Genomic DNA, 27361 nt, shown 5'->3' on the forward strand with positions numbered 1-27361 from the left:
TGATACCCATCGTTGCGGGGGGTTTTTTTTTTTAATGCACCGCGTGTTCCACTTGCGAGGAGATGACTCGAGATGACCATCTGTGATTTTTTACTCCTTCGGAGCCGGTGGTCGCATTTTTGTAGAGGGTGTTTGAAAATTGTATGTCACAGCTACCATAGCGGTATTCTACACCTCTGGATCGGTGGGGATTTGAAAAAGAAAGTTACCGTAAAATTGACCTTGACCTTGAAGTTCAAGGTTAAAGAGTTTTTATTATTGCAGAGTATTTTACTCGTCATGTGGATAGACAGTTTGAAAGGCACTATGGGGAGCAACGCAATCGTTCTCTTGGAAAATTATGTTTAAAGTTGCATTAGCATTCGGACTCAATTTATTTGCAATCTGCTTGTATTTTTCAGTCAGATGCAAGGTAAATGACATCTATTGTCGCAAGCAGATGTCCCAGATACACTATTATATGTTTCATATCTTCCTTTCTTGCAGTAAAACGTTCACAGTTCGTTTTCCCATATATGTCAGCGTACTCCCGACGCATGGGTCAGCTGTCGTATATAGTACAGTCACCGTAAGTACGCGCAGTCAACTGGAGGCCTTTGTCATGTGCATAACGTAGGATGAATCCGAGTTTTGATGCGTTTCTGCAGGATAGGAACACAGGTTGACCCTTATCCGAATTCAACAACGTTGGTGCCAACTTTCATCGATTTCACCCTTATACAGGGCGAGTCAATAAGAACTTTTATCTAAAATAACTCATCACCTATTGTATCAGGAAACGTTTTAATGAATTATATAGCATTTTAAGGGACGCATCAGATGGATACTATTTAATGTTATTGTATCTTAGTTCTTTTTAGATATCAAGGTGACTCAATTTTTTCGAGGTCAATGCATCTTTTTTTTTTAATACCATCAAGCTACAGGTTGTTGAATTCGTTCTTCTATTGGCAACAACGTGGCATTTAAAAAAAGACCCGATCCTTGAAAAAACTCAAGGTCACCTTGATATCAAAAGCTCAAATAGTATCCATCCGATGCATCCCTTAAAATGGTACACAATTCATTAAAACGTTTTCTGATACAATCACTAGGTAACCTGTTATTTTATATAGTAGTTCTTGTTGACTCAACCTGTACACATGCTTCGATTAGGCACAAACGTTATACCGGTCGAAATCGATGGCGTAAGTGCCATAAGTAGTTGCCTGCATAATTGCTTACCATCACGGGCTAATGTATATAACGGCCCCGTCAAACTTTAATATCGACCATTTCGAAAATCGATGAGAATTGGCACCCAAGCTTTTGGATTCGGATAAAGGTAAACCTGTGCTTCTGTCCTGCAGAAACGCATCAAAATCCTAAAGGGTATTCTTCCTTGTTAGTACGGTCTAGGGAACTTTATCGGTCGATTTTGAATTTCGTCGACGTGTATATGCAACCCACTGCGTATTCATTCTCGAAACTTTACATCCAACCTACTATTCCCTGTTCGTTACAGTTGTATCTCGAGGGCGCCAAGTTCCACATGCATTGGAAAGTTTGTTCCGCGACGGTTATACACCTCGTATCGGTTCACGGTGCTTTATTAAACCATGGAGTCAACGAACGGTGGCTACACGGGCGTCGTTGTAACGTGGATTAAGAAGGATTTGGATGAAAGTCGGGTATTCCACGCACATTAACGAGCTCGCCAGCTTCCACCGTCTGGAAACGAAATCGAACCGTATACGGTAAATCCTCAATAAGTGTTCATGGGGCTCCTCGCAACAGAACATTAAATATTTCATAAACTACTGGCCGTATACGACTTAAACAAATACCATTGGTTTCAGAATTCCAAGCTCTATCACTGTGCTAAATCTCATTAAAAAGTCAGCGTTACACCTGGGGCCTTCTCCTTGTTAGTGCCGAGGACCCTTCGAATACTCATCGAGGATTTACTGTATCTGTGATCGATGATCATGCCGATGAGATGCACCTTGAGATTCAATTTGATTCTCCAGTGTGGTATCAAAGCATCGAACAAAAGAAATTTATGACGAAGAACGGGCAGGGTTGCGAGGCTAACGTATCGAAAAGCAAAACCTTGGCGAGGGATCAACGGATTAATCGCGGGTAGTTGGATCGATAAACAACGAAGCACGATGTACAACAGCACTCTAAGCTCTCAGAGCAGCGGGAAATTTAAGGTAACGTTCCGTCGCAAATTCAAGGCGACCTAACCAATCCCCTCTCCGTGTGTCGGTAGGTATTTATGGAAAGGATGTGCAACGTGTCACACACGTTAATCGGACCACACTGCCAAAACCCGATACCCTACCAGCTGGTGGTCTTTGCCTAACGAATAATGCAGCCAATCGTAGAAATGGATCGTGAAACATGGGGCAAACGTACTTTTCGGTAGGAATAATCTCGTTGACGCTCGTGATTACAACATATTCGATAGAACGGCGAAATGCAGCGTTTCAATTTCTCGGGTGTAGCTCGAAGGCGAACGAAGCATTCCGTTTGGTATTGATTCGCTACCATTCCAGAACATCTCGCGAGAAACAAGCAGGGAAAACGTGTACAATGCATCCAGCTAAGTCATCGGCGATAAAGGGGAGGGTGCCAAACGTATATTGCTTATAAGCGAATATTGTATTTAGATCGTGAATATTTATGCAAATAAAGATTTTTCATGTCCATTTTAAACAGAAAATCGGCGATAAAGGGGAGGGTGCCAAACGTATATTGCTTATAAGCGTGTATTGTATTTAGATCGTGAATATTTATGCAAATAAAGATTTTTCATGTCCATTTTAAACAGAAATTCCTATCAGCGCCAAAATAGAACGGAAACCTTGTTAAAACAGCATTAAATATTTCTATATACTGTGTCACTGGTTTTTCTTATTGTGTTATATGTTTCTGTCCCGGGATTATTATTTATAGTACAACTACGACTGGAATATCAGAACAAGTATGTCACAGTGCTGAAGCCGTGGTGTCGTTTAAAAAAGCACAACGCCGAAATAATGGCCCTTTCCTTCGCCTAGCGAATATAAATGGCGTTTCGCGACGATGCGCTCGCGTTGACAACGAAAGAAGTGTCCTTTAAAAAGCGATATTCCGTGAAAAAGGAGGCGAACGAACCGACCGCAAATTCTAATTAACCGTGCAAACAAATAACTCGCAAATTTCGTGCCTCTTCTTTGGTCACATTGTACGGGAAACGACGTGACGGTCGATCGCAAATATTATTTTAGAGCGACGCGCGCGCACGGAAACCGCTTTGCTTATTGACACTCGATGACGGATCGATAAGCTGTTACGCTCTAATAGGAATCTGGCATGGAATAAACGTTCCGATTAAAAGATATTCCTGGGCATCCGTGGACAGATCAAACACCAAACACAAATGGACCGTGCGCGGCATTTATCAAGATTCCTGTGTGTGTATATCGGTAAATCGGTTCGTTCCAACTCAGAAGAATGCTCACCTGAGATTCGAAGGTCCCGGATTCCGTCGAACGATTATATAATTTAATTCTTACGAGTGATAACACTTTTTTACAATTATTTATAATATACGATGGAAATGTTCTTACCTAGCATAGTAAAGTAAGTGATAATCACATTGGAAAAGTAGACAGTATACTATTGGGTAAATTTTTTTTTCAAAGTTCCTCAATGAATTTGAAAAAAAATCTATTCTGGTGACAATCGAAGAGTATGGCATGGTGTAAAATAACGGCGTTTGCCTCGTTGAATAACTAGGAACATTGAAATTTAGTAGTTCAATAATCATGATCGTATTTCGTCATCGGAATACCACTTTTTACAAACAACTAATCACAGGAACCTATGTTGGCTTTTTTCTAACAGAATAAAGATTCCTCTCGATTATCGTCTGGCTTGTTCTACACGATTATTGTCCAGGCATTATACCCGTCAAGCGCATACTTTGTTGCCGAGGCTCGGGCTTCGGGCAAAAAACGAATTTACGAGGGTCTGAAGCATCTCTTCCTACAAGATTATTGTCCCGTCGCGGACCCTAGTTCGGGACAATAATCGAGATTGTCTGAGTTGATGGTGACCATATGGTTGATGCATACTCTAAGTGAGATAGGTAAAGAAAAATATAAAATTGTTAGGGTTTGAGGGTTTCTAAATTTTTTTTGTTCGAACCCAGTGATAAATCCAAGTGATCCAACGATCCAATTCTGATCGCCGTCGCGTGTATTAACGGACCAAAAAACGCGCTTTGTCCGCGTCGGATCGTAACGCAAAATTGGTTATTAGACCAAACGCGAAATGGCTTCGCGCGGAGCTATTTATCAAGCCACGGTATCGGATTAATAAATCATCGTTGCAGCAACGGCGAGATACGCGGTATTAGTTAATCGATACCGCGGCGGCGGATGTTCACGTTTACTATCGAATATCAAAAAAACGATCGAGTACTCATTTGTCACGATGATCCGAATCGAATTCATTCGCTCAGAGAATTCGATCAATTTTTACAGGGTCTCGCGTCACGATCGAGTTTCACCGCACGTATACGCGATTTATACAGTCTTTCCCCGGGAGTAGCCTATAATCTCCGGTGCAACCGGTCGAAGATAGGTATACAGTGTGATTCACCTAACGCTGCCACCTGAACTACTTGTAAATTGTTATATGAAACAAATGTTTGAAACAAAAGTTAAATGGTACCGAGGGTAACACACAATGTAATAATTACTTTTTTGTTACTCCACTTTTTTATCGAGATATGAAGATCTTGAGTTTTTTTTTTATTCTAATGTGTAAAATTTTTTGAAAATCTAATGTGTAAAATTTTGTAAAAAGAGTGTGGAACGCTGAGTAAAAAATTATCGGGGTATATGGGTCCAAAAACTAATAATTACAGTGGGCTCTTACGATATTGCCACTTGGCCTATTGCCACGCGAGGCATTTCTCCTACACACGCAGATTCTACTGTGCTGAGATAATTAATAATAAAGTGATCTACCGCCCGAATAATGGCCTCGGAGAAATTTTTCATTAAGGAAAAAATTGTTTCAAATTATCCGAGGAATTACCCATTCGAAGTACTTACACCTATTTTGGGAGACCCTGTATGTATATTCGAGTCGCTGGGAGCCGTTCCCTTTCTCCCGAGATCCTGTTAAAAGAAAATCCCGGTGCTCGACCGGTGTTCTCTTCGTCGAGCCCGCCAGAACCGTGTCGTTTCGGGAACGACCACCTAGACGATCCCGTTTCTCGTCGCATTGTTAACACGTGGACTACTAATAATAGCTGCGTTGAGTATATGTGTATGTCGAGGGTTGGCAGCGTGGCTGGGGCCCGTGATTTCCCGTGATAAAGTCGCGAACGGGCTTTTAATAAAGGTCGTCTTGGTTCCGCGGCAACGGAGACGCGAAGAACGAAGAATTTCCGTGCTTTATCGCGAAGCAACGTTCTCCCTCGTGATCGTTACTCCTCTTCTATGATTCTTGAGAGGGTCCGACGTCTGGTAACGACGAAGAGACGGAAGACAAAAACTTTAAAAGGAACGAACCTTTCTATTTGAGGTGGATTGGAATCTAATTTTTGAACTCTCCATATTCGAATCCGAAACCTTGTAAGATTTCGAAATTCTCGAAACTTGAGGGGTTGATTTTGTTTTGTAAGAATATTTTATTTTAAGAGCTGGTCTTAAGAAAATTTTTAACGAAACATAAACGAAATTTTTTTAGCACTAACACTCGATAGTTTAACAGTTCCTTGTTTTTACTACCAATAAATGATACACAGGTGACATAATAATACACAAGGTCCTGCGAATCACATGCTTTTGACCTGCACTTCTTACGATAACGATCGATCGTCAATCTGCTTCCATTTTATATCGTTAATAAAAAAAACCGAACATTCACGAAGCATCTCGCACCGAATATTCAAGATTTATACATCAATGTCATGTTTTTTTCACCTGGGTTTCGAGAGTTTCGATTCATGAAAAAAAATACATAAAAAAATTCTTGGTTTCGAGGGGTTTGAATGTTTCGACATTTCGAGTAACAAATCCCTACTTCTTATAAACTTTTACGCTACTCGAATAGAAATTTTTATTAGATTCTGTGACAAATAATATGATTGAGGACGTTGGTGGTCTGGGATGAAAGCGTGACGAAACGACGTCACTGCTCGCCACGATTCTACCGATAACGCGTGAACGGTTTTACTTTTTTACCTGAACCATTCGTGGAGTTTCTAGAGTAAAGTGAAATTTCGATCGACCCAAATATTTCGACGGAAGTAAGTGCTATCGACGCTTCATTCTAACGTGAAACAAAACGAGACAACGCGCGGTTGGCACAGAGAAAATACGATCGATCGAAGGTTTCTGGTTCGTTCGTAGTCGTCGCCGCTAGAAATCGTTAGCACACGAAATCCCGACAGCAACGGGAGGAGCAAGAAACCTCGATGAGCTTTCCGTGCTGGCTGTGCGCGCGCAAAAACGCTCGGGCAGAAGCGACAAAAAGTGGAAAAAGGAGGAAAAAGCCGGGCACATAGCTCGCTAATGGCCAGACAACGATCACGCTTAGAGACGGGAGAATCGGAGGTTGGTCGAGGGGATCGCTTCGATTCGAGGTTTTCGACGATAGTAGGAATTTCGTTTCGAGTATCGATAAGTTCCTCGATCACGTTGCCTCTTGAACCGAACTCGTCTGGGTTCGAATCGTGGTCGAGAAATCGGAGAAACGGAGGCTGACTCTTTGACACGAGCTCGGACGTCGAGAGAGGATTCGTGGTAATACTTCCTTGAGAAAGTAAGAAATACAGAGAGAAATTTGTTAATTAATCGAGAAGTATTTTTGACCGACTTCGAAAAAGAGGACGTATACAATTCGATGTGTATGAAAGGTTCTTTTTTATGTATGTCCAGCGATTACCATGCAACGAATGGACCAATCGAGATGAAACCTTTCGTTCATTATGAACTATAGTTTTTATTCACAAATCATGTCCTTCCAAATAGTCCAAAGTAGTTCCCTTTGATTTTTTCTTTACGGCTACTGCCTAACTAATGTTAACGAGGACACTAAAAAGTACGAAATAAAAAAAAACTTTATTTTAAAAATGTGGATCGCCTTCATCTAAATGCGCTACAAAGTAAAAAGTAACTTCTATTTTGATTATTTATACAGAAATGCATCAACGGTTAAGAAAACTTAGTTTCTATATACATAATCAAAATAGAAGTTATTTTCTACTTTTTAGTGCATTTCAAAGTCGGTCCACATTTAAAAAAAAAATTCTTTTATTGAAATAAAATTCCAAGCGTAAAAACAACTCATCTATCCTCGATATTATCCATGTTCACAAAGACTTCGACGTCGGAGGACTGGATCGAAGTAATTTGCCCTGAGTTAACGTTTTCGTTCCGGGTCTCATCGGGCAGTAGATGTTCCGTGGGGAAGATTTACGATCTCCCGGGCCCGTACCGCGATTAAGTTTTTTTTTTTTATCGGCGACGATGCGTTTTCGCGGTGGCAACCGTCCCCGGGAGTGGCTTATCGCGCTTCCACCCAATAACACCGCGTTGGATCGCAACAAAACGATTCCTCCCTGTCGCGTTCGAGGCACCTCTTGTTCGCAAACCCGCGTCAAAAGGCTTATCTAGCCCCCGTTCGACGACTAAACGCGCTAATAAACCGACAAAAACAGCGAAACGAAGGGTCGAACACGCACAGCCGAACACTACCCTGAACCCTGCGCTTTTGTTGCCGATTACAGTAGATCGAGCAGTAGATCGGACACGTTATTATTCCTCCGTCGATGATTCTGGCAATTAGCTCGATCCACGATGAAAAATAATGTCTAGATAAACTCCTGTGTCTGGTGCGTACACTCCCGCTCGTAAGTATTAGAACATTTATCGAATATGCAGTAAATATAGCAAGGTATAGTGAATCTACAATGAGTGCTCGAAAGCTCCTCGGCACTGAACATTAAATATTTCATAAACTAATGGCCATGTGCGGTTAAAATAAATATCATTGGCTTCGAAATTTTCAACATTTTTACTATCTTCTAAGGAAATATATTATTGTTGATTTGGTACCTCGTGTTTCATTAATATACTTTCAAAATTTGAAGTTAATCGGACAAGTAGTTTCGTTTCATGGAAGTTTACAAAAATCGCAACAGAACGGAAGTTTTTTAATTAGGCTTAGCACAGTGATAGAGCTTGGAATTCTAAAGCCAATGATATTTCTTTCAGTCGCAAATGGCTGTTGGTTTATGAAATATTTAATATTTACTGCCGAGGAACCATCGACCACTCATTGAGAATTCACTGTATCTCGAGGTCGAAGATGTTTGTGCATTTCGTCGATAGTACTATCGATCCGTAATTGTCCATCGAGTTAAATTCCAGTCAGTTAAATCGCCATCAGTACACAGTGGTGCACAAGTGGTCCTTATTCTCGAAAATCCAAAATTCATAACTTCCTAGGACTTTCATAAACTTTCATTTCTGTATTCTCATGTTTTTGGGCTTGTTGAAAATCTTGTAAAAAATGCAAAACTCACGAAATTTTTTTTTTTAAGCATCTCGGGAAAAATGGCCCCTGTGTGGCGCAACCCATTGTACCAACTCGTAGATCTGTGGTAGAGGTCCGGTGTACCGTCGCAACAGGTGCACTCGATTCGCGACCGTTTACGACCTGGCTGCCGCCGGTGCTACAGGTGCAACACACAGAGAGGCCGTACACGAGCTGCAAAGGACCGAAAACTGCGACGGAAGATCTCTTGTGAAAAGCACACACCGACGGTAGTTGCCGTTTTTCCCCTACCGAGAGGGGGGCCTGACTCACGCTGTACTCGCGCGTCTACAACATCCTCTTCCCGGGATCTGGCTCTTTCCGAGACATTTATTCTTCCTTTTCTTTTCCAACGTTGCACGGAACGCTGCACGTTCTCTAAGCGGACTGGAAAATTACTTCGCTTCCTCGGTTCATTTACGGTCGCGAACGCGCGCGAACGCTTCCTTCCGTTTCGCGTTTCATTTAATTTTCAACCGCAGCCGACGACCCTCTTGCTGCTGTCCGTGCGCATCCGGTGACATTTTCAGAGAAGGAAAGAGAAGAAAACGAAAAAAAAAAAAAACAGATAGTTTCCCTAGGTGGTTTCCACGGATTTTCACCCTGGTTACCGAAAATCCGACGACGAGACCCCCACCTTGTATTTTCGTGGTCCAGATTACCGTTCTCGTGAATGCGGTTTCTCGTTTTTTCGGGGTAACGAATCTGTGGAAATTTTTTGGAAATGGCACTCACCGGTACAGATCACATCGACGTTGGTGTAACAGACGAAGGTAATCGAGTAGAACGCTCATAGCTTATCTGGAACAAAATGGTTGAACAAATCGTGACGCAAAACAATCCAAACGCAACCAGGAATAATGATTCTTCTACGATCTCTCCCTTGGACATCGAGTTTTCGCGAATCAGCAACATTCGACAGCCACACATATTTATATACACGGTAACAAGGAACATTCACGCTGGTCATAGATAATCGAAAAACTCGGTGAGAAGTCTAGGGATGGAGGGGGATATTCTTGTCTGGCGTGCAGGGGAAATTTGAACGGGGATAGAGGGTAGAGCCGGAATACCGCATACATCACGCATATTCTTACGTTCGCACGCGTGCCAGCAATTCCGTGATTCGCCTGGTTACACGCTGCTCGGAGGCTCATTGTTGCCCGTTAATTTACGGACCAATTAATTAACGACCTGAAACTCGGATATTCCTGGCAGCCCCGAAACCCAGCGTCGCTCGATTCATCCCCTCTATCCTCGAAACGGCCCATTCTCGATGGATTCTCTCTCTACGCCCCCGCAAAGGAATTCGTACGACTCTCGAAACTGTATATCGTTCTATCGGGAACGAATTCTCGGACGACGACACGCGTTAAGCTGCGTGGACACTTCGAGGCTTCCTTGCAAGCCAGCCTCACAGTGTCTGCACATACACCGATGAGCAAACTCAGCTTCTTATAGGGCAGGGTTTCCCAAATTTTTTCTGCAATAGAACACTTCGCAAACCCGGAAATTTTAACGGAACACTTAGCTTATTTTTTAGGTTGGGTAATCCCTACTAGTAAAAATTAAAAAAAAAAAAATGTTATTACAACACCTTATTTGTTTAGTAATTATTTTTATGTATGAAACTATAATATGATGTAAACATAAAAATATGAATAAATAAAGCACTTAATGACTTTGATGATGAAATCTTTCCAAATTTTCGCGGAACACCTATTTCAGAATGATCTGTATAACGAAGTATGCAGGACCGAAAAAGTGAAGAAAGTAAAAACCTTACGATAAAATACAAAAGTCACCAAAAACCTAGCACCAGTTTTCAATTACATTCTGTTTTGTAATTTTGAGTATATGAAATAGTTTATTTTCTTGTTGCTCATTGAATTACAACATTATTCACAAACCTGTCGGCACACTGCAATTCGACATACATAAAAGGAGATCGCAGACAAATTTATAGACTTAATTGCAATTTAAAAAGTATATAAACGAACACGCGAGTCACTTTAGCTTTATGTCGCGATGCGCAGCAACGAGGCACAGGCGGAAACTACAGAGAGAACGAGGAAGAGATATTCTCGTCGACAAAGGGACGTGTTCCTCGGTTCTCAAAAGCATCCGTTATAAACATACAGCCATTTAATCCACCCTCTTTCGCCCTAAACTTCCTCTCCAAAGGAAGACACACCGGTGAAAGCACAGCGGAACCTTTTAGGCCTCGAACAAAACCAGCCAGTCGAAAGGCATGAGCGTGTTTTTTTTTTCGCGAAGGGCAAGAACGCGCACGGGTCTTCTTGGTGAAAATAAAAAGCAAAATAAAAAAAAAAACAGAGAAGAAAGGGGGGTGTAGGCACACGGAGCACGGCTGGTCTCTCGCGGACTGTTATGGATGACAGTGTCAGCGACAGAGGGTCGGACACGCTGGCGGACAGGACAACGCGGTGTCACTGTCCGGGGGTGCAGAGTGCATGAGACAACGAATAATTCATCCCTTTCCCCGGCGTCCCTCGGCGGAGATGTGCCGCGCACATGTCGTCGCTGCACAACGAATATCACATACCCCCCCCCGCCCTTCCAGGCCATCATTGCACCTTCTCTCTCTCCTGGTGCGTCAACATAATCTTTCAGCCCCGTGGTTACTCGTTCATGCGCCGTAATCCAGTGCTACCACCACTAGACTTTCGTACTAGTCCTACTACTTTTGTACTAGTTCTAGTATTTTTTTTCAAATTTTTACTGTCCTGGTACGTTCACCAACAGATCTAGTATTTTCTTCCATCCAAAGAATAATAATAATGATAATAATAACATGAGAGTTCGAGATATGAATTTAATATCGTCCCCTCCCAATATGTCACGTTCAGAAAAGCAAGCGTGATTTCTCTTTTTTTTTTCCTCCCCCTCCCACCAAAATTTTAATTTGAAATCTTTTCTTATTCTTTTTTATGGCTTCAAAATTTACAAGCCACACAAGTCACTTCGCCATCGCGATTGAGGTCCATCCCTTGACAGTCTCGTGTAGCCTCCGAACACTCATCGATGGTTTACCGTACGCAAAAATTTTGCTATACAATTTAAAGCTTAGCACACAAGAATGGAACAATCGAGATATTTAAACGGTCAGTAGTTTAAATAATAAGTTAGTAATATCGTAAATTGCCCTTTATTGGACGATACGCGATTTAATAAAAATTTAGTAAGTTTGTTCAGCTTCAGTACCGTTTTCCTGCATAAGCTTCCACGAAATATTTTTACTGGACGGTCACACTGTCGTGAACACATTTTCCCCGTGATGAAGTTGGGGGGGGGGGGGGGGGGGTCTGCGTCACCCGTTCGCTACAGGGGCGCCGTTTCGTCCACGTTCATTCTTGCGAATCCAACTGGTTCGATCGAGGTGGATCATCTGTCTCTCGGGGACGATTGGTCCTTCGAAAGGACGTCCGAATGGAGGATCAGATTAATTTCCGACAGTCCCCTGGCGGCCTCGTCACCGCTCGCAAAAGTGCGACCAAATAGCCGGGAAGATAACGATAACGTCCGCGCGCGCCGATAACGACGGTTCGGCCGGCCGTGATTATTAATCATGTGCAGGTTGCGCGTGCGAGTGTCAGCGTTGCGTCGGGGGCCCCCGCTGACTAATCGTTTCGCCATTACGGATTAATATACCCCCACGGTGGCGGGAGGCTCGTTTTGCTCCGCGTCGTTTCTACGGTTTGCACCCGTTCTCCACCAGGGCTTTGTTTTGCGAGTCGCGTTTTCGGATAACAGAGATCTCGAGTGGAAACAGTTTTGCCTCGTGTCCTTCCGAGTGTATACTGATCGAATGCAGACATACGTCTTCCCTTCGTCAAGATATTCATAAAACGTTCCTATTGTGGGATTTGGATGGGGTCCGTGAATCAAGAGTTCAAGTGTAATATAAACTTGTGTGTTTAACTAAATATAAAATAGTACGCAATCCCTGTGATTATATACAGGTTTAGAGTCACTTCTACGCCGGCTGAATCTCGTAGGTAATGGGCTCGCCTACGCGTTGCGATTGGTATCTAACGTTGCTTGATTGTCGTATTTTGATTGGTCAGGGTTTTTCGTTAATATCTCGTTAACAAAGCCTGGGATAACATTTTTGCTAAGGAAAAACTTGTTTCAAATCGTCCCACGAGTCTCTCATTTCCGGGTCCACCAACATTTTTGGTACACCCTGTATAACCCGAATCGTCGAAACTCCCCGGAGCCAATTTCGGTAAATCCGTGACCAGTGTTTCCGCTTAAAAGATTCCAATTGGTAGCAGTAAGCGACCGGCCATTAGACGGGGCTCAACAACCCTTTACGCTAGCTAGTTCATATCTCAAGGCCGTCGTTGGAAGAGGAATTGTACGCTGTTTCCGGTAATGCGAAAACAGGACGAGGCAGATCCCGTTCCCGAGAAGGGGGACGTGGGGATATTTTGCGGGAGAGAACGAAATCCTCCAGTAAACCAACGGAATCCCGGCAGCTGGCTGGGCTTTATCCTCCGCCGCGGTCTCGCCCGCTAATGCAGCAATAAACATGCATCTATCCGAAGCGCCGAGGCCTCTCGCCCCAGACGAGGACGACGTCGAGCACACGACGACCAAGTAGAAGGAAATAAGTAATGGGGGTGGTTTCAAAGTTGAAAAGAGGCGAATGGATTTCCTCGTGTTTATGGATCGTTAAATTCTCTCGCGCGTTCCGCAGCAAGGACGGAGGACGACCAGATTTTTCTAGAGAATTTATACGCAGAAATGTTTCTCGAACGTGTATCGATTTATTAACCCTTTAACGTCCAGTGTTGCAGCGATGCAACAGTCATTTTCAAAATCAAATTCTGTCGCCGGTTGATATCTAACTTATGTCAGCGAGGATTCGTGGTTTCACTGATGTAAAATTTACGTATCGACTTCCAAAAATAAAACGAACAAATGAAAAAAAAAAAAAATGTGTCTAATATCGATATTTTTGGCTTCAAAATGTATTACCGTAGATAGGTAAGACACGGGACAAGAATCGTTTGTTACGAGGGTCATAGGTGCGTTTGCACGGCCGTAAAAAAAGTTTACGTCGGGCGAAATTGTTGGCTGATCTTCGAGGTGTACCGTCGTCGTACCAACGCGGTTTATCGCGGCGACAGTTATTCGTCGAAAGGGCATCGAGTATACCATCGCGTAGTCACAGCTTTATAAAATGGTGCGTTATCGCTTTTGGAATCGCCGATTTAACGGCGCGGCACGAATCGTTACGCGGGGACAAGCATTTTGTACACTCAAGGGGTTTAAAAAACAAGAATTTTTCATTTACTAGATCAAATTTTCCAAGCAAGTACGTAGGATTTTTTTTTTATATCTTATAACAATTTTTCTTTTTACAAGTACTTCTGTACTAAACACATTGGCCAAAATCGACTTTCTACTTCAAATGCTTACTATTTTTACAAAAATAAACATTTTTAAGAAATCCTACGTACTTTCCTACTGAATTTCATCGGGAAAAACAGTCGACGGAGTAGGTGTTCTACAAAAGTAGCACCAGCACTGCCATTTTTTATGAAAAAAAATATTTTTGTATATTTGAACATGTACTATATGTATATATCACAGGCTTTGCAACTGATTTCCAGTTCACTAATATTGGTACCATTTCTTCAACATTTTTTGTTATTTTATCCATGAAGATCGTCTCTTTCCATAAGAGTACGTGTAAAATCAGTGAGCATTGAAAAACTCCTCAACCGTTTAGTGGGTTCGTTTAAAAATTTGTAAAAGAACAATCAAAATTTGTTATGACTTCGTACCATTTTGAAGATACATCTGATACATCCTTAAAAGAGTGTCGATCGAGGAATCGATCCGTTTCGAGCTACCATACTCTCTTTTCCGTGGTATTTTACGCGTAACGCGATCTTTCGCAAACAATACCGACTCGCGCATTTGGGTCACCGAATAATGGATCCCCCCGGGGGTCTCGTTCATTAGGGGCCGGTCCTATTTCTATATTAATAAAGAAAATAAGTTTGCCCGAACAGTATTTCTGTTCCGTCTCAGCGGCGCGCGTACGTGGCCCGTACAATACGGGAAGGAAGTTAATTACTCCTCGCTCCCGTTTCGATTTTTTTTTTTTTTTTTTGAATAGCCGGCCCCCGTGCGACAAAAGCGAGAGAGAAAGACGTCGACGTCGTCGTAGCCGCGAAAAAAGTAGGCTGCTAGCTGTGCGCCATGGAAAAAGTCTGTTTTGAAATTTTTTTTTCTTTCGTCCTCTAGCCACCGGCGCTGGCAAATGTAAATTTTTTCCGCGACACCGACGAAAAATTTGAGCCGGAAATTCAGAGCCGCTTGGTTTTCGGGGACCTCGAAGTTCCATGAGACCTTTTTTTATAAAAAACAAAAATCTTTAACGACCAAGATTATTGGAAAAAGAACATGAATGATCAGTATTGGGGTATGTTATCTAAAACTCGTTCTCTTCACGAAGCCAATCGTAATCGCTGTAAGACAACAAAGAGCCGAATTAAAAAAAAAAAAATGAAACATTTTGTGATCGAATGGATAATGCATTCTCCGATACCGACAGCAATCTCGCGGCATTTTTCGTCAGGTTTCAAAGTATCATCCCGAACAGAGGGGTAGGAAAAGGGTTTTCAACGTTTTCGGAACAAAGGGAGTCAAGCGAGGAGCGGTTGATTACGACGAGCGATTAAATTTTTCATTATCGAGGGAAATTCTGCAACGTCAGAAAATAAGTAATAACCGACGGAACGATCCGTTCGACCGGCCCTTTCTGTTTGTTCGTATTTTTCCCTCATCGGTCAACGATCTCGATCGGCCGGGGGTATTGTCGAAAAAAATCCAGCGCAGCGTATGATTCCACGGCGAGACGCGAAACGAGGGTGTAATGTGCTCTTGTGGAGAACGATTGTCGAATTTGGATCATCGCTTAAATTGGACCACCACCGTAATTTGTTATGCTTAAGCAATTTGCGATTTTTTATAGACAATATGTGTATAATAGTTTAATTTAATTTAATAAAATAACTACTGATAGAGGGATTAATGCAAACATGTATCAAAGTGGATGGACATCATTTTAGAGCATATATTAAAATTAATTTTCTGTAAATCAAAAGTGAAATATTAAAGGTGCTCACATTAGGTGGTTCACCCCTATATTCTCTATCGTACAAAGCAAATTATTTACATATAACAAATTAAAATAGTGGTCCAACTTAAAGAATTGTCCAAATTCGGCAACCTTCCCCCACAACTAAATTCCGAATTCCAACCTCGCGCAGTCGTTTCGAATGTCTGCACTTCTCGTTCTTTTCTCCGTTTCCCTCCACCGTTTCGCTAAGTGCAATTTAAACAGGAGAAGAAGAAAAAAAAAAGGATCTCTTCGCAACGTCGAAAAAAAAAAAAAAGAAAAGGAGACTTGCAACCGTCTCGCTTCCGCGAAGACAAAACGTTGCATCTCATTCGACGACGATGGACACAGAGAGGCTGGGAAGAAACTCAGTTCGCCGTCTGGGCTTCTTTTCTCCGGCTGGTAAGACGTCGCACGAGCAAAGGCATTTTTCCCTCCATCGTAACGCGATGCGCGAACAAGAAAAAGGGACACGACGACGTGGTTCCGTCTCTTCTTCCGCTTTGCCCCGCGAATTATATGCAGACCACGCGGTTATTTTAAAAGATTGTCTTCCCCAGACGTCTTTAATCTCGACGATGCGCTCTCTCTCTCTCGCTCTGTTCCTCACCCCTGTATCAACGATCCTGAATATTTTCATCCCCTTTGCGGAAATATTCCTACTCCGTACTTTAAATTAAATGTCGCTGCGTCTACAGTCTCAGTTCTACCCGGAAACGAGGCTGAAAGTTCACGTGGTCCTATTGTTCCCCGAACACACTTTGTGATCCGTCTGACGACTTCGTAAAAATTCTTGTAAATTGGCACAGTTTTTTTTCCCTTGGGATATAGGGGGTTTCCCAAAATAGTATCGTCTCCCGGAAATGAAAGGTCCCTGGGATGATTTGAAACAACTTTTTCCTTAGCAAAAATGTTATCCGAGGCTTAATTAACGAGATATTAATGAAAAACCCCGACCAATCAGAGCGCGTGTCTGTAGGCCAAGCTTCCGCGGTATCGTTGGCTACTAGCTACGATTTGTAGAAGAAGTTATTTCAAATCATCCCAGGAACCTCTCATTTCCAGGAGTCGAAGCTATTTTGGGACACCCTGTATAAAAGATTCAAAGATCGCGAACGGATCACCGCCAAGGGGGGGAAAACCCGTTCAAGTCGATTTTCCCCCGGGGAGGATTTCGGTCGTGCTAAATGGAATGAACGTCGAAGGAGGGGTGAAAGGGGTGTAGCGGGGAGGACGCTCAGAGGTTCAATTATCACGGGGCGATAGAAGCGGATTACCACGCTCGATTTCGTCGTTTCTGTATCGAGCGACAAGTCGCCGGCGTTGCGACCGACAACCGTGTAATTCGCTTGGCCCCAACGGAGAATCATCGCTCCGGAAAAAATGTCGTCCCTCCCCCCGGCGACGCGGAAAAACGACGAAAACCGAGGGAGAGCATAGTCGTCACAGTTCGTCGTCTTCGGTTCGCTGGACCCCATCGAAAGTAACTTCGCGACTAACTTGCCGTTCGCGATTAAAACGTCAGAAATGTTCTTGGATTGCGAACGGAAAGAAAATATGTTGGACATAAAAGATGCTGTTCGTTTAGATCTACAACTTTTGTCTGACATGTTTTCTGATAGAATCGATAACTTGGAGGAAAATCGAATAAAATCGACTTTTCACGCGTTTAAATAATCATTAAACGTTTAACCCTTTGCACTCGATTGTTTCCTCTGAAGGGACAAAATATGCGGGGAATTAGAAAATTCCGAGTGCAGAGGGTTAACAGCGCGTATTTTCCGATGTCGAGCTCAAACTTCACAGGGATTATGTTTTTATTAACCACCGACGCAAAAAGAAGGGGTGTTCTAAGTTTAACGCCTATGTTTGTGCTTCGTAGGTCATTGCCGAGTAACCTGATTTTTACGTGATGTTTTTTTTTTTTTTTTAAATTTTAAAGTGTATATTTCCGGCAAGGTTAATAGTCATGTTTGGTCAAAATCGCTTCAATAGTTTCCAAGGTCTGTCCATAGAACGTCTAAACGGACTCGATTGTTGTCAACCCCAAACGCAAAAGAGAGGGTGTGTAATAATTGTATCTCGAGTTTGGATTCAAACGTTTAGATATACATATAGAGCTGCGTCTTTAAATTTTTTAATTTATCAGTTAATAAATCGTTCTGTTTATGTCGAGGGTTTTTGAAATTCCCAAGTTATTTATTGGAACTATTTTAAGGGTGGGGGCAGAAAAAAATTCGGAAGTTGGAAATAGGAGCCACCCTAATGCACACGCTAAACCAAGTCGACCGGGAACATCGTCGGGTAGAAAACATTTATTTCGGCGTACGTCTGAAGTTAATCTACCGAAATGGTTCGGCCCGCCTGTGGCCGAGTTCGAGGCCGGTTCTCGTCCGTTTTACGAAAGTTAATATAAGTCGTGTGGCACGGTCCATTTCGTACGGAAGGAGCACACCTGCGGCTAGTCGCGGAATCGTAACTAATCGACCGTTCTCGCGAGAACCAGAGAGGATATCCCGTCGTATGTATTTCCGATGACGCGTGGGGGGACCCTCCCCCCGATGGTGGTGTGCACGTTCGTTAACGATCTGAAAATAAGTTTGGATTCGTTTCCAGAACGGACGACTCGGAGGCACGATTACCTAGACGCGACAGGTGGAATCGTCGCTCCATCATATACACTACCGTCCAAAAGTATAGGACCCAGTCTGATAATTATCCCTCTGACTACGAAAGACGTATATATACGCCTTCGAAATTTTTCTTACTGTAACTGTTTTACTAAACTGATCTAACATAGAATTTAGATTTTTTTTCTTATTTAAGCGACTGTCAAAGGGTTAAAGGAACAGAAAAATATTATTCTACGAAGATTTGATAATAGTAATGTGCAAAAATTGGAAATGATTTCTATAGGCAGGGGAAACTCGGGACGAATGTAATAAATGCCAATCGACCAACAATTGTCCCATTTTACAACAATTCCATCTGCCCTCCACGTTAGTTGCTGCTAATACGCAGTAGTAAGTGGTTTTCCTAATACGAGTATACTATTGAAATAACATATCAAGAAGTAAGTGTCATATACCTCTTTCAATTATTATAATCTTGTTGTTTAAATTCTGTAAAACACTTTGAAATTTTTTTGCGATGTGTTATGGTTATACTTATGTTTACGTCTATCTATAGAATAAACAAACATACCATTTAAAAGTGTCTTCTCCCTTACAGTTTCTTTTTTTTTTTTTTTTTCAAATTAGTTACATTGTTAGAATTGTCCCTAGGGACAAAACTAACGAATGAGTTATTCATTTAAAAAAAAAAGTCTTATTACAAAAAACCGGTGCAATATATTCCAAGTATTTTGGTTCGATTACGTGATCCAATAATTACAGTTTGTCGTCGTGCACGAAGTTTTTATAAAATTCAAAAGTTACAGACTCAAAAAGACAAACTATTACATTCGTCCCCGGTCTCTCCAACTGATTCTACAACTTCAATTATATCGTAACAGAACTGGTCCATCAATCATGAACTCTGGTCCCATACTTTTGACCGGTAGTGTACAAACTTCGAACGTTTCCGTGTTTCGAGACGTTGCCTCGGGGTGCCCGGAAGCATTTGCAATTCGCAGACCAGTGCCAGTGTAGTGAAATCGTCGAACGTAGTCCAATGGAACTCCCTATTCGCGAGCTATAACAAGAGAGTGTATTATTTCGAATCTAGCATCCGCTGGCGAACAATCGGAAGAACATCGACGATACCACCAGCCAGCCTTTGCTCCGACAGCACGATTCCGTTGGCCCGTTGGAAAACGGACGAGCCATCGTTTTTCTCTGTTCGGGATACCCGTTGACCCGTATTCCTATTCGCAAAGTCAACGGCAGACGGAGACCGTCGGCGTTCTCCTTTCGTCGATACCGGACTCTTGGCAGTGGTTTTCTTCCTGGCCGTCGGTGGATCGTTCGATAAATCCCGTCTCCGAAAAAATAAAAATAGAGGAAAACGCGAAGTAGCGAGATTACTGGTCGGGACGGTCGGTCGCATGGCTGATTAACTCGATACCCCACCGGGCTATCCAGCCGACCACGCGAAAATCCGTTGCCGAACCACGGAATGGTAACCCGGCACTTCACGTGTCACTAAACCTTAAGGGAAAACGGTTATCGGCGGACCAGTTGGCCACGGAGAGTCGGGGAAAGACCTCGAGAATGAAAGATTACACGACGAACCCTTTTGCTTGACCCCGCGTCGATCGTACAACACCGGTTCCCAACCCCCCGATTCTCCACCTGTCTACCAAGGAATTACAGAGTCGGAAGCGAGGCTTAACTGTTTCGAACTGTTATACAGGATGTCCCAGTATTGATGGTACAACCGGGGAGGGGGTGATTCTACATGAAATAAGTCGAAAATATGAAAGAAATTTTTTTCATTTGAGACTTTGTTTTCGAGAGAATCGACTTTGAAAATTAATCTGAAACGCGTGCGTTGGTCGTGGTGTTAAGTAGAAACGGAATGCAATGGACAGACGCGCTAGGCAAGTCCTATTCAATTGCACGCGTATCGAGAAGGTTTTCAAATTCGATTATTTCGAAAACAAAGCCTGAAATGAAAAAAAATGTATTGTTCATTTCCGACTTATTTTCTCATGTAGAATCACCCCCTCCCCGGTTGTACCGTCAATACTGGGACACCCTGCATAAGGGTTCCGATTGAAACAGTTATGAAGAACTGTTTTGAAAAATCTAAATTTCAGACTATATCAGTTTCAGAATAACAATTATAGAACTGATATGGGAGCTCACATAGGAACCGTAATTGAAACTGATATAGTCTGAAATTTAGGTTCTTCAAAACTGTTTCAAGGACCTAAATCGATATCATAACAGTTTTCGAGCCCTGGTCCAAAGCCAGAAATTTTTCAGTAAAATTGTCCGTTGGTGACGACGATATGTCTCCCGGGGAGGGGGGAAGACGATTCGATCGATGAAATACTTTTCCCAATAGCAGCATGAAATTGCACAGGAGAGAAAGAGAGGGTAGACAAGCGAGCGGCGTCGATCCTGAATTATTCAGGCCTTTTTTTTTTTTTTTTAATACGGCTCGTTACCGCGAGCTCGACCGATGTAATTGAATTAAAAAAGAATACCCGGCGATTATTCAACGGCGAGGAGCAAAAAGAAATATAGGGAGCCTTTCACAAGCGCGAGTATCGATTTTCCAACGGCGAGAGTTTAATTAAGTACGCTCGCGACACACGCTCGGCCCACAGAGACATTCTTGTCCGAACGATTCTCGACGTGCGCGCGCTTTTTTTCTACTTTTTCGACGCTATTTCGTTGCACCGGCTCGATCGGTCTACGAAAGCATTTTTATTCGAACACGACGTGAACTCGTCTAGCGCGGTTTGAATCGTGAAGTTATTTCTCAAACGTGACTGCAAAAACACGTGAGTGATCGGTGTAGCGAAAATCATTGTGAAGTTTAGGTAAAAGTGAAAAATTTCCCGAAATCCAAACGTTGTCGATGCAATACGAACCGTGTATATTAGTGATGGCGATACCTTCGAATTGTATCGGTGAAGTTTAACACTAGAACTACCAAACCAGTAAAAATGACTGGTCAATACACTCTTACAACGAAGATTAAAATGTTATGACAATACATTTTCTCAGATCTTTTGCACCTTTTATTACGATATGAGAGTGAAGAAATTTCTAAATTTTTAAATTATCAAAAGTTTTCCACGTTTATCCAGCGATCGAAGCAAATATGTGTTAAATAAAAGTTAAAATTAAAAAATTACCCGAAATACATACATCTGTATCGATGCTTGCAATTAAATTGAAAATAATAAAATCCAGAAACAATAATAATGTTTATTTATAAATGGGTTATGAACTCCTTGGTACAATATACAAGTATATGGAAGTCTAGGGGACAAACGAAAAGTTGTCGCTGTCGTCATGAAAAATGAAAATAAATAATTTATTTAAGAAACACTTACTAAGACAGATTCTTAGGTAACCGCGCAGAAAATGAATCGACTAATTGCAAACTTTCTGGGAAGATCGCAATTGGTTCACTTTTCTTACGATCTGTTACGTTACGGAAAATACAGTGATTGTATCAAAATTTTGATATTTAAGGGTCAAGTATCGATACTGGAATACATAGATATTAGAACCCTCAAAGAACACCGAATTATAAAGGATCTCACCTTTCTCTATAAAATTATAAACAGCAAACTGAACTGCTCCGACTTGCCTGAACTACTAAATTTCAATGTTCCCAGTTATTCAACGAGACAAGCGCCGTTATTTTATACCACGTCATACATGTTTCATTCAACTGATCCTATCACCAGAATTTGCAGCACCGCAAATTTCCACTGAAACCGAATAGATTTTTTTCTTTCTAATTCACCGATCAATTTAAAAAAAACAAATTCACCGTGCACTTACCCAATGATATAACGTCTACTTTTCAAATGCGACTATCACATAGTTTACTGTGTTAAACAGATAAGAACATTTCCATCATATATTATAAAATATTACAAAAAAGAATTTTTAACCGTCAGAATTAAATGAAATATTTGAATTGAAAAGTATATCGATATCCGAAATATCGATACTGCATCGCCCATCACTAGTGCATATACGCCAGTTGCGTGTGTCCGCCGCAGGCGTAGGCACATCGTTTCAAAGTGTAATCGATACACGAACTAGGTCCGACGCATCAATATCATTATCACGTGGCACGATCGGCCGACGCGTCATGTGCAAAATCAAAGCCAATCTGTCGAGTATAATATCGATCAGCAAGATATTTGTGCGGTATTCGGACGACCGAACAAAATATATCCATCCCAGCCTCTCACAGTTCTAATTTACCACCTGGGTCTCGTATATTCTCGATCGTGCTCCCGCTCTTTACTACAAAACTTATCCGGCGACAGAGGCAACGATAACTAAGCTTTCCCAGGGTAAAAGGTGTCAGCTAATAACGACCGAAGTCACGAGAGAACGTTCATTTTCCATGGAAATTACGCGAGAGCACTGTTACTCCCACGACTAGCCTATCGCGACGTTCACACCGCCCGTCTACACTCCGCTAGCCCATTGATATTACACGCGCAAAGGGAGGGGGAGGGGGTTTATATCTACTTGCAGTTATCTCTGCCAGTGAATGTCATCCGACAGGGAAGGTAATCCATAATCAGCCAATGCCTATATCCACTTGGCTACCTAATACCTAATAGATCCAGCGCGCGCCAAGTAGATAGCCCGTGAATCACCAGGCAGAATGAGTAGTATGCAAAGACGGGTACATGTCAGCCGCCGATGTTTCGCCCGGTTGAAAACTGGGTGAATCGGATTCGACTACGTACTATCCAGAGGCAATCCATTCGAGCTGACGCGTGCGCTCGAAATAATGTTCGTGCTTTAGGGGGACCTATGGATCATAGAGAGTTCACCAGAAGAGAAATATTGTGGGATCGTGAACTCCATACCCAATAAAGGAATAAATAACATCTTTAGAAAATAGGAGGGTTCCATGGAGCAGTGGGTAGTCTCTGCTTTCGACGCCGGGGATCGTGAGTTCGAATCCTGTTTGGGCCCTCGTATTTTTCAAACGCTCCTACAACATCAAGGACCCAAAATGAGGTTTTCTCAGATTCTAGCAGAGAGACCAGTCTTGGTCGTGGGGGTATTTCAATTTCGATTCGGAGTAGATACTGTTAACTATTCGAGGATCGTTTAAAGGATAGAGATTCCACGCGAACCTACGACGTGGCGTTAATTGAAACGAGATATCGTGGGGGTACAGGTAAGAAGAAGGATTTCGTTTTCCCCCTTATGAAATGGAGACTCGTTACTCGCGAAAACCGAGCCGCGAGAACCGCGATCGTGCCTAATCTTCGAGGGAGCTGCACAAGCCAAGAAACTCATCCCCTCCGTCGAAGCTCACGAAGTGCAAACAAGCTCCGTTGCACCGTAAGTATTCCCCCGCAGACAATGAAGAGAGAACCGGAGGAAGAACGAGGAAGAAAACGGGAGGAACGACGGTGGAGCTTTTCCGCATTGATAAGCTCCGTAAAATCACTCGTAAAAATCGTCTATCCGGAATGCAACGTGTTTTTACGACTCGCGAGGGTTTATGGTTCGAAGTAGCACCCAGAGAGAAAAGATCTGAAGACAGTGGGTACCCAAAGGTGCCTTGGGAGTTAATACTCATCGTCGCCACTGCTATTAACGAACCAAACAAAGATAATATTCACTCTGTTCGACACACTGCGAGGAATCGAGTAGACTCTCGAATAGCTAAGTGTTCTGAAATCTCGTCTAAAATTCTGTAAGAAACCCTCGAAATTCCGAATACAGTAAATCATCGATAAGTGTTCGGAGACTCCATGGCATTGAACATTAAATATTTCATTCACTAATGGCCATATGGGGTTGAAACAAGTACCCAATTGCAGACGACTTAAAGGCGCCTCAGACCAAAAATAGCCGTAAAATGGACGTCTTGAAGGCGTCATCTGAGTGTCATTGGCATCCGAATTTCAAGCACTATTACACTTAGCTAAACTTCATCGAAAAGTCAGCATTACACCTGGTGACCCTCTCCTTGTTAATGCCGAGGAGCCCTCGAGCACTCATCAAGGATTTACTGCACGTCTACCTACGAGGCGTGAAAAAGTCTTCTCGTGGATAGTATAATAAAATCTTCGTCTGTCTCTGCAGACGCATAATGGGGCAAGTCCCTTCGTTCCACCAGGCAAGACGGTGCAAGGCAAAAGGGTGGCCCCACGATGACACCGAGGGTTAGATTCGGCTCCTGCTCAGAGATAAAGAGGACGACGGTTTTATCTTCGCGCGTGATTAAGCCGCACGGCAGTATATCATCGATTATATTCTCGTTAGGCTAAGTGGCGATATTCCTCCTTTGCCTGCTCTCGCTTTTCCTCGAGCGTATTCGCGCGGAAAGATAACCGGGGCACCGCCGTCGTCGACGTTTTCTTTGCGTCGAAACACAACCCACCATGGTCCCCGTCGTATTATATTCCGATTTACGACGGTTCGTTCCAGCATCATTGATAAATAATCGAGGCTCACGACGGTGGGACGCGACCGACCGTGGATTTAATTCGTGAATCAACGCAGGGAGACTGCGAAGATCGGTGAAAGTCTCCGAAAGGGTTCGACGCCGGAAACGAGCAATATGTTAACTGGAGGGGAACAAGTGCAGAAGGCGTGCAGATTCTTTCTCGTAAATGCGAACCTAACTTTTGAACGGGGAAAAAAAATCTAAAAACGTCGTCTCTGACATTGATTATGCTCGCACTTGAGCTAGCGAGTATTCCATCGGGATTTCAGAACATCGTAAATTCGGTACGCGGCAACGGGAGAACATACAGTAAATCATCGATGAGTGCTCAAAGGCTCCACGGCATGGAACATTAAATACTTCATAAATTAATGGCCATATGTGGTTGAAATAAATATCACTGGCTTCGGAATTCCAAGACTTCTCCTTGTCAGGGCCGAGGAGCCTTGGAACACTCATCGATGATTTACTGCAGTTGGTGAAACAACGGCAAAACCACGGAGAATTCACCTCTCGTGGATTCACCTATTTCTACTTCACTTGTTCGTTAAGTTCCATTCGACATTCGTTATTACGAATAAAATTGTACCCGACCCCCTTATATCGGCGATCAAAAAGTCTGCAGTCAGCTGTAGGAGAACCGGCTGACAAAGTCGGCAAACAGGGGTGACTGCCAAAGGAATCGTGGACGAGCCCGGAGATTCTACCTAGGACAAGTGTCTGTTCGTCCATTGTGCAGAATTGTTTGATTGAATGGTAGTTTGCACATACTGCCGCATTTAGTCCCTACTACCCTTCTCTCTCTCCCTTTAGCTTCCCCTCTGTTGCTCCCTTTGTCCAACTCTCTCTCTCTCCCTCCGTGCCACCCTCTAACCCTTTCCTTTCGTGGAACGGTCTATGCAAAGGTTTGCCTAGTGCATCGCCTAGTGCTTGCGCTCGTCCGGGTTCGAGAGCTTTCCGAAGTGCTCGATGATTAGGAACATTCGAGCGTTACGTTCACGTCGAGGCCTGAAAGCAGAAGCCAACGATGCGAGCCGCTTTCGATAATAACGAAGCCGTAAAATTCATTCTGAGCTTTGTTGCCGCGTGCAAGGAACCGACACGAGTCCGGGCGACCGTAATAAAAATCGGCTCTGAGCACCACTCTCACCTCGCCACGAACAATCGATAACGATTCTTTTTCTGCATTGCAACTGATCTCCCTATTAAACGATCTCTCGACAACGATAACGAACAGGAGTGGAGTTAAGGGAAAATGGAAAGCTCTTTTTCGTTTGCAATCGAATAGAATTTAAGACTAGATACGATCAACTAAAGGATGACAAAAGATAAATGCATTAAAATGTCCTAGAAACAAAATTTAACAATGTATTTCAGAGATCTTTGTTTTATTGGATTGCCCATACTTTAATATTAATTATCGTCCAACTTGACGTTTCAATCTCGTGCCATCTGTTTTTAACAAGATGCCCCACAAACGTGTTCAGATTATTGCATTGTTTAAATGACCTGTCTACTCACCGGATCTCAATCCGATAGAATACAAGGTACTGTCGATTTTAAAAACCCCACAAAAATTTAAAATCGCTCAAGGAATCCTTGCGCATGGGACAAAATTTCGGTTTCAAGAAGTTCCGCAAGTGGCAGAAAATTTTCCCAAGCATTTCAAGCTATGCATGAAAGCAGAAGGCAGCCATTTTGAATGTTTTCGAATATATTGTACTCCTAGTCATACAGACTCCTCTCGATTATCGTCTGGGTTGTTCTACACGATTATTGTCCAGATATTATCCCCACAACTGGGCGTTGAACCTGTCAAGCCCAAACTTCGTTCCCGAGGCTCGAGCTTCGGACAAAAACCGAATTCACAAAAGTGTGATGAAATTCTCCCTACAAGTTTATTGTCCTGGCGCGGGTCCTAATTCGGGACAATAATCGAAAGGAGTCTGTATATGATTCTCATGTATTATTACTTATTAAATTCATCCTGATTTCTTGAAGTTATAACCAAAACTGACTATGCATTTATTTTTTCTCACCTCATAATTATCCAATGTATTGTACAGACGCGTTGGGTTCCACGATCTAACATCGTTTTCCACCCATCCAGGTGAGAAATGGACGAATGTCCTCTCAGCGAGCGAACAGAAATGGAACATCTCCGTGACAAGCTGTCGTTTAGAACGTTTTCCGGTTGTCCGGGGAACGCGGCAAGATTTCATTATCCAAGTCCTTCGCGAACGGTTCCATTCTTCGAAGCCGAAGAGAAGGAAACGCAGGAGGGACGAATGGCGAAGGTGCGCGCGCGAGGGTGCGGAAGAACCCTTCGGGAACCTCTCGAGCGCCTTTAGACCCCCTAAAATGCGTTCGGCACTCAAAGGAACTACGGCTCAGCATTTCTGCCACTATCGCGTTATTTTCACGGGAGCTGAAGAGTCCTTCAGCGTTAAGGACAGAAGGATGTGTGCGTTCGCTCACCGTGAAACGCCCTGGAACACGCAA

General features: G+C 42.8%; 1 protein-coding gene across 2 annotated transcripts in view; it reads right to left on the reverse strand.

The window, feature by feature from the left end:
- Window positions 1–27361, reverse strand: part of LOC107186308 (RNA-binding protein Musashi homolog 2) — a 161186-nt gene that overhangs the window by 111052 nt on the left and 22773 nt on the right. Inside the window, exon 2 of one of the 2 annotated variants that reach the window (XM_015574140.1) lies at window positions 9319–9384. The exons of the other annotated variant lie outside the window; for it this stretch is intronic. The gene's annotated coding sequence lies outside the window, so the exon portion shown is untranslated. The remainder of the gene's footprint in view (window positions 1–9318; window positions 9385–27361) is intronic. 2 annotated transcript variants of the gene reach the window in all.

The sequence above is a fragment of the Dufourea novaeangliae genome, unplaced genomic scaffold (genome assembly GCF_001272555.1).
Source record: "Dufourea novaeangliae isolate 0120121106 unplaced genomic scaffold, ASM127255v1 scaffold64, whole genome shotgun sequence".
NCBI lineage: Eukaryota > Metazoa > Arthropoda > Insecta > Hymenoptera > Halictidae > Dufourea > Dufourea novaeangliae.